The sequence below is a fragment of the Ochlerotatus camptorhynchus genome, unplaced genomic scaffold (assembly GCF_037179485.1).
Source record: "Ochlerotatus camptorhynchus isolate MF236.1 unplaced genomic scaffold, CSIRO-AGI_Acam_v1.1 ptg000063l, whole genome shotgun sequence".
Lineage (NCBI taxonomy): Eukaryota > Metazoa > Arthropoda > Insecta > Diptera > Culicidae > Ochlerotatus > Ochlerotatus camptorhynchus.
The window spans coordinates 1,973,998-1,982,566 of NW_027040553.1; positions in this window are offsets into that span (position 1 = coordinate 1,973,998).

The following is an 8,569-nucleotide window of genomic DNA, read 5'->3' on the forward strand; positions in this document are numbered from 1 at the left end:
CGGCTCACGGCGCTAGGCGAAGAGGTGAAAGATCACTGGTTTGTGGCATTGATGCTTTCTAGCCTACCTTCGTCGTACGATGGCTTGATCATGGCACTTGAGAGTCGTCCGGATGACGATCTCACAGTTGATTTCGTGAAAGGGAAGCTGCTGGATGAGGGTCGACGGCGAGTTAAAAAGTCTCCTGAAGCGGAGAGTGCATTCGCCACGGGTTCGGCTAGTGGAAGGCAGCATAAATTATTCAGTGAGAAACAGAAAGTGAATAAGGAGAAACAAAAAGTGTGCCACTACTGTAAGAAGGAGGGACATTTCCGGCGCGATTGCCGAAAGTTGGCCCAAGATCGTCAAGAGAATGTGGCTGCCGAGTGTGATGAAAGGTTCGAGATGTGTCTTGCGGCTGGGAGTACTGGAGAAGCAAGTGTGTGGTATCTTGATTCAGGTGATATCTCTCACATGACCAATGACGCATCTATCCTTGGAGAACTCGACGGTTCCAAAAGTGCGACCATCTGTTTGGCTGACGGAAAGAAAATTAAATCAGCTGGTGCTGGTACAGGTAAGATTACCTGTGTGAACGGTGATGGCACTCGAGTGAATGTGTAACTGGAGAACGTTTTTCATGTTCCTTCGCTCGCAAGCAATCTGCTCTCGGTGAGTAGGATTGCTGATTTAGGACTCACTGTGTTGTTCGAGAAGTCCGCATGTAAAGTGTTCAAGGGAAACGAAGTGGTCTTGGTTGTTCTACGGAAGGGTGGCCTGTATCACCTTAAACAGTTTCCGGATAGAGCGCTGTCGGCTGAAAATAAGCATAGCGATTCGTGTGAGCATTTGTGGCATCGTCACCTGGGGCACCGTGATTCGAAGGCTGTAATAAAAATAGTGCGTGAGAATCTTGGTCATGGCTTGAAGATTGGACAATGTGATGTGAAATCGGTGTGTGGACCATGTTGTGAGGGGAAGATGAGTCGGGACTCATTTCCGAAAGCTTCGAAGAGTCGAACTAATGAAGTTGGTGAACTTGTGCACAGTGATTTGGGTGGTCCGATGGAAGTAGCAACACCGCGGGGGAATCGCTTCTACATTATTCTAGTCGACGATTACAGTCGTTATTCGGCGATTTACTTGCTTCAGCGCAAATCGGATGCAGAAGAGAAGATTCGTGAATACTTTAATTTGATGAAAAATCGTTTCGGACGTTACCCCAAGTGCTTCAGGTCGGATGGGGGTGGTGAGTATTCTGGTGGTAGTTTGAAAAAGTTTTTCGCGGACAATGGTATTGTTCAGCAGATGTCGGCACCGTATTCGCCACAGCAAAACGGGGTGGCTGAACGGAAGAACCGATATCTCAAGGAGATGATGTGATGTATGCTGGCTGAGTCGGGTCTGGAGAAGAAGTTCTGGGGCGAAGCGATCAACACTCCGAACTATTTGCAGAATCGCTGCCCATCGTCGTCGATTGACCGTACACCGTATGAAATATGGAACAAGAAGAAGCCATCGTACGATACGTGCACGTTCCGAAGGAAAAACGGAAGGCTCTGGATATGAAGTCCAAAAAGTTGATTTTTGTTGGTTATGCGGAGGGACGAAAAGTGTACCGTTTCTTGGATGTGCAGACGGGCTATGTCACGATCAGCAGAGATGCAACATTTCTGGAGCTGTGCAGTGTGAAAGAAGCCGTTCGCACGTTTCCAAAATCTGAGTCTCCAGCCACAGGAGAATTTTTCGACGTGCCACTGGCAGTGATGGCATAATCCTCACTCAAATGATTTTGTTTCGCTCTCAAGGGCTCCCAATATCACGCATGATATTGGAATAAAATATCAAGCATGATATTGTTTTTACAAGCTCCTTTGATATTGCGAGTCTATTCAGAACATGTAAAATTACAGCCACGAGTTGACTTACCAAAAAAATGATTCCTTTGCACATCGTTTTCTTAGAAAGAGAAAGCATAGTTTGCTATCTTTCTTTACGCTTCACAGATGGCAGACACGAAGTTACTGCTGCCAGCAGTGAAGGAAGTTTCGTTTCGTGTTCGGATGTACAGCAAAAATCTTGAAGCTCAAAAGCAACACAGTTGGGTGAGAATTGTAGCCGGGGAGTTTTGTTAGCATGATATCATAGCAACCGTATCACAGCTTGTAATATCATCGACTGTTGTTTGCGTGTTGAGTTTTTGGTTTACGATACTCAAATGAGATTATGCACATTGGTGAGATTAGATCTTTTGATATTTTCACAACACTGGCCACTGGTGATGCTTTCGGATGAATCAGATCAGGAAGAGGATTCTGATGGATCTTTGGAGACAAATGTTGAAAATGATGATTCGGATCTGGATTCGACGATGTATGGTAGTGCTTCTGATGGTGTTTCTCCATTTCATGGTTTTCCGTTGGACGAAATTTCAAGGCGTTCAATGCGTTCCACGAAGGGCTTTCCCCCAAGCAGGTTGATTGAGGAAATATTTTCAGCTGGGACTGTATCCGGGGAGGAAGTGGAACCGAAGAACTTGAAGGAAGCACTGACCTGTGAACGAAAGGAAGAATGGAATGCAGCCATGGTGGATGAGTTGAAATCCCATTCAGAAAATGGAACGTGGGAATTGGTTAACTTACCAAAGGGACGTAAGCCTGTCGGTTGCCGCTGGGTTTTCAAATTGAAACGGAACGCAGCTGGTGAGGTAACCAAGCACAAGGCACGCCTGGTAGCGCAGGGTTTTTCCCAGAAGTACGGCGAAGACTACGATGAAGTTTTTGCACCGGTAACTACACACACAACGTACATGGTGCAACCACCCGGACACGTGGTAAAGAGCAAGGAGAACATGGTGTGTCGCTTGAGGAGGAGCATTTACGGGCTGAAGCAGTCTGCTAGGTGCTGGAACAAGCGACTGGATTATGTTCTTCAGAGCATGGGATTCAAGCAAAGCACATCCGATAGCTGTCTGTACACGAAGATAGTGAAAGGGAAAAAAGGTCTACTTGCTGGTATATGTAGATGATATTCTCGTTGGTTGTGAGGAAGAAGCGGAAATTGAAGTGGTGTACGAAGCGTTAAAGAAGCAATTCCATATCACGGATCTGGGCGATCTGAGTTATTTCCTTGGCTACATTGTGAGGCAGGTGGATACAGTGTATCTTTGGAGGGATACATTGACAGAGTCGTTGAGAAATTTGAACTTCGTGATGTAAAAGGTGTAAAAACTCCAATGGAAACCGGATACGTGAAAGGACAAGAGTCCTTTGCTGTCTGATGGAGCAAAGTACAGAAGTCTCATCGGAGCACTACTGTACATAGCGGTATGTGCTCGACCGGATGTGGCAGTAAGTGCATCAATACTTGGTCGAAGAGTAAGTTCATCGACAGAGGCGGACTGGGTGGCTGCGAAGCGAGTCGTGCGCTACCTGAAGACGACTAAAGATTGGCGATTGCAGTATGACAGTACTGGTGGTGACCTGGTCGGATTTTCTGATGCGGATTGGGCTGGTGATATCCGTACCCGGAAGTCAACCACTGGTTTTGTGTACATGTTCGCTGGTGCTGCCGTTTCGTGGTGTAGTCGGAAGCAAACGAGTGTCACTCTGTCTTCGATGGAATCGGAGTATGTGGCGCTCAGCGAAGCAACTCAGGAATTGGTGTGGCTTGTGAATCTGCTCAAGGAGTTTGGGGAACCATGTCAGGGTACTGTAACAGTACTGGAGGACAATCAGAGTTGCATCACATTTGCGAGCTCCGAACGTACGAGTCGTCGTTCGAAGCGTTGAAACCAGAGCGCATTACGTTAGGCAGATGTGTAACGACAAGGTGTTGAACTTGAAGTACTGTCCGACGGAGCATATGGTAGCAGATGTGCTTACAAAACCGCTTGGTGCGATCAAGCAGAAGAAGCTTGCTGAAATGATGGGATTGTTTTCAAGTGGTGACAGCATTGGTTGAGGAGGAGTATTGGAGAGGCAACAATCGTGCCACCTCTACAGTATAGGTGTGGTGCGTGTACATCCCTATCGGTATGTCAGCAGGGTCGACTGCGTAGCAGAGAGAAGAAAGTGCAAAAGAACCATTTTGTTTATTCGTAAATGTGCTCTCGATGTGACAACATATTAAGTCAATATTCGTATTCTAAACCTGGCCTTTCATTACACTGTAATCCTAAGTCCAATATAAAGTAACCTGTTGCTCGTTGAAATTCTCTTAAAATCCTATAAACTTCTCAGATGTTGCGGGTACTTTTCGGAAGTTCTGTAAACTTTTCTGATTTTTTTTGACGTAGGGCTACGTCTGTGATTTTTGTATTGGGGTACACTTTGTAAAAACCGAAAATGGAACATGTAACACAATTATGATTTTTTTTAACATTAATAACTCAGCTGCCTCTGGACGAATTTCAATAGTTTTATCTTCAATCGATCAGAAAAGCAATGCTTCCGACTGATGATTTTCAATAATAAACTAGAAACTGTACAAATAAAAAGTGACAACTTTATCACTGTTTTCATGAAATAAACGTTCTTCCCAAACCCAGTCGTCATAATCGAGTACCACTTGGTTGCACATCATTCTGCTTTAAACTGAAAAGATATAAAAGAGCGCAGCTGTCTAGCCTCAACTTATGTTTGCTTCGGACGGCGTGTTGAACAGGCAGCAGAGGCAGCAATAGGAAGATGATGGCAGGTTAGGTAGTCCACTCTTCTACCTAACAAGCAACAATGGCTGGTCGTTGCAAAAGAGGAAAAGGTCTTGGTAAAGAAGGCACCAAGCGCCATTGCAAGGTTCTTCGTGATAACCGCCATTCGTCGTTTGATTCGCCGTGGCGGTGTCAAACGTATCTCCGGTCTGATCTATGAGATGTGCTGAAGGTATTCTTGGAAAATGAGATCCGGGATGCTGTCACCTACACTGCACACGCTAAGCGTAAGCGGCCATGGATGTTATCTACGCTTTGCAGCTACAGAGACGCACTCTGTACGGTTTCGGAAGTTAAATCATCACCAACTTTGACAACAAAACGGCCCTTTCAGGGCCAACTAGTTTATTACAGTGAAGAGTTGGAATAGAATTTATCTGTGCCTGTTTGTCCATATCCAGAACCACACGCCCCAAACGACCATACAGAATGCTCTCCAGAGTTGTAGCAACCCTAACCGGTGGCAACTAACGATTTCAAATTGGCACACTACTTGACTCGCCTATTGGTCCCAAGCAAATCGATTAACGTACCCCATTATAGTCATCATTCTAGTACTACACAATGTTTGTTTTGATTTGCTATGAAAGTTTGACAGATAAAATGAGGGGTTCGTAGATTTTCCTATGTTTCGATGGGTGCTTCGATAAGCTTGAGACCGAAGACAGTACCAGAGCTGAGCCAAAAAGTTGAGCACGTTTCTTTGGGACCTACTAGTCTTATAGTTAAACCATAGAGGTAACTCTAAGAATAGAAGGTCCCAAAAAAACGTGCTCAACTTTTTGGCTCAGCTCTGGTACTGTCTTCGGTCCTAAGCTAAACGATTCACCCCTCGAAACATAGGAAAATCCACTAACCCCTCATTTTATCTGTCAAACTTGCATAGCGAATCAAAACAAACATTGTGTAGTACTAGAATTTCGACTAGAATGGGGTACATTAATCGATTTGCTTGGAACCAATAGGCTAGTCAAGTAGTGAGCCAATTTAAAATCGTTAGTTTCGTATTGATTGTTGCTATTACCAACAATCAATACGAAACTAACGATTTTAAATTGGCTCACCACTTTAGTAGCCTATTGGTCCCAATCAAACGATTAACGTACCCTATTCTAGTTGAAATTCTATTACTACACTATGTTTGTTTTGATTCGCTATTAAAGTTTGACAGATAACATCAGGGGTGTGTGGATTCATGCAGAACATGCAGGGGTGAGTGAAATAGCTTGGGACTGCTTGGGACCGTTGTTCTGGTACTGAGTGAGCCAAAAATAATAATGATTTTCTTCGGGACCCAGTGGTCTTAGAGTTACCTCTATGCTATTACCTTATGGCTTATATCATGTAATATAAGCTGTCTTGCAATGAGCACTCATGCATCTAGTTTTCACTGGAAATCCTATGGGGGGTACGGGGTATAAGCACAAACCAAGTGACAGACGACTAACTGGCAAAGAAATCAATTAAAATAATGTGGTTCGCTGTAATAGAATGTTCTTAAAAGCTTGTGCCATCATCCACCAGATGAGCTAGTATTTTTGTTTTGATTTGAACAAAGTTGATTTTGTTTTCAATGATCTTTGACAGTGTGCAAAGAGTGTATCATTTTGCCATTTTTTATGCATTTCAGTTTTGAGTAGAGTGAAAGAAATAGAACCAAAACATTCTAGTACATTTAGTGTTGCCATGTGGTACAATCAACAATCAAAACGAAACTAACGATTTTAAATTGGCTCACTACTTGACTAGCCTATTTGTCCCAAGCAAACGATTAACGTACCCCATTCTAGTCGAAATTCTAGTACTACGCAATGTTTGTTTTGATTCGCTATGAAAGTTTGACAGATAAAATGAGAGGTTAGTGGAATTTCCTATGTTTCGAGGGGTGAATCGATTAGCTTGGGACCGAAGATAGTACCAGAGCTGAGTCAAAAAGTAGAGCTCGTTTCTTCGGGACCTACTAGTTTTAGAGTTACCTCTATGGTAGAAGGGTATAAAGTCCGCCATGTCGCACAGTCTGACGTTTGCTTATTGGATTCTACTATATAGGAGTAAAGAGTTACAGAGTTACCGTCCACGCCAACAAACAACTACGATCGCAGGGGGATCTGTAATTTTCAGCGTTGTGGAAATTATGGTTGCCAGTAAACATTGTATGTTGCCGCTTGACGTTTTGACAGCTCGTTCGACACGTAAACACCATGAAACACCCAAAACCATACAAAAAAAACACAATCAGCACAATCACAAGGTGGCATATTGACTTACCCTCTGGGCGGGGCAGTCAAGGACATCCAGCAAATGTGGGAAGTAATGGAAGAAATGCGCTGAATCCGTGTCCGTTTCCACTGTGCGAGCGCTGATGGGCTCCATCAAGAGGAAGGTTCGAAATTTCGTTCGAACTGGAGAAATGTAACCATCTAATGCTGTAACTTTGAAGTTTTAATAAAAGTACTGTAAATGGACTTTTCAAACTTATTGAATCACGAATTACAGGTATTTAAATAAATTTTTTTTTTGTAATATAGATAACGTGTGACCTACTGACAATGTAGTTTTAATTGGACAAGTCATAAACTAAAATGTTATGAATTATTGTAAATAGTAGCATTTTCCAAAATACTACCTACAGTTTTTAGTTATCTTTGAAATAGTGTACATATTAACATACACAATCTTCAACCAAATGAAGGGAGCCTCTTTGTTTTGTCATCTGGACCTGATCGACCGCATCTACCGATCGACAGTGACTTCCGTCATGTGCTCACATTCAATACTGCAACGCATGGACTCATTCACCCCCACGAGAGCTGTTTATGGTGCTGCGAATATTCCGGCTATTTGGCAACGACGCATGAAGACCCTTCTTCAAAGCTTGGACATCATCGTTTCCGCAGACAACTTCGACGATCTTCTACTAGCCCTCACAGCGACCTTGGGCAGGTTGAAACAACATGGACTATGACCACCGACGAATCGACGTGACAGCTCATTCAAGCAACATTCAAATTCTTGCCCAAGACGCCATATTTAAAATACGTTGAACACTACCGCCATCTACTCATCCGATCGCGTCATATCATGAGCAAGGACACGAACCCACGTAGAATTTATATTGCCATGCTATGCGTCTCACCTCGTTTGACAGATCTGATAGCCCGTTTGAAAGTTCGAATCGCTCGTTAGACAAATCGAATTGTGGACAAACGAAATGCTCCTGTGACATGTCGGGACTCAACCGTTCAAAATGTCTAGAAATCTACCTGAAGTTCTAGTTTACATTACTACCCCGAACCTAGAGACAAACTTCCCATATTTCGAGAACTTCCAGTTTGCCATTCGATGTTCTAGCGGCAAGACAAATTTCGCACTGACCCCACGGAAAAGGCGTGGGCCGCCAACAACCTTCCTGGATAGCTCATCCTCATAACTTGGCCGCTCATAATCAGCTGACTAAATTGCTGCGTTATCGTCGATGGAAGTAAACTGGATGAAATATGCGCCTCCCTCAAGGGACTTCTATTTTCGGTTCCCGTGCCGAGCGGAAATCAAGGATCACCTTTTGGTAAACGTAGCTGTATGTGCAGGCGTGTGTGGTAATCGACCTCATTTCGCCGCACATTCCTTATAGTGTCAACAGCCGGTGTGTGGAGTGAAGTGGCCGGGGCAATCATTCCGAATCAGCTCTATTTGCTCTGGTGTCGCTAATTTATGTGCTGAATTTGTTATCTCTGTGGTTGGTGGGTGTGTGGGCGGTCTCACCTGTTGCTGGCCATAAAGGGTACGCAGGTTCGCATCAGCCAGAGGACAATTGCTGCCGATGATGCAGTCCACATTTCCCGATAAGTGATAAAATAAAAATCGGTTTCGTCATTTTCT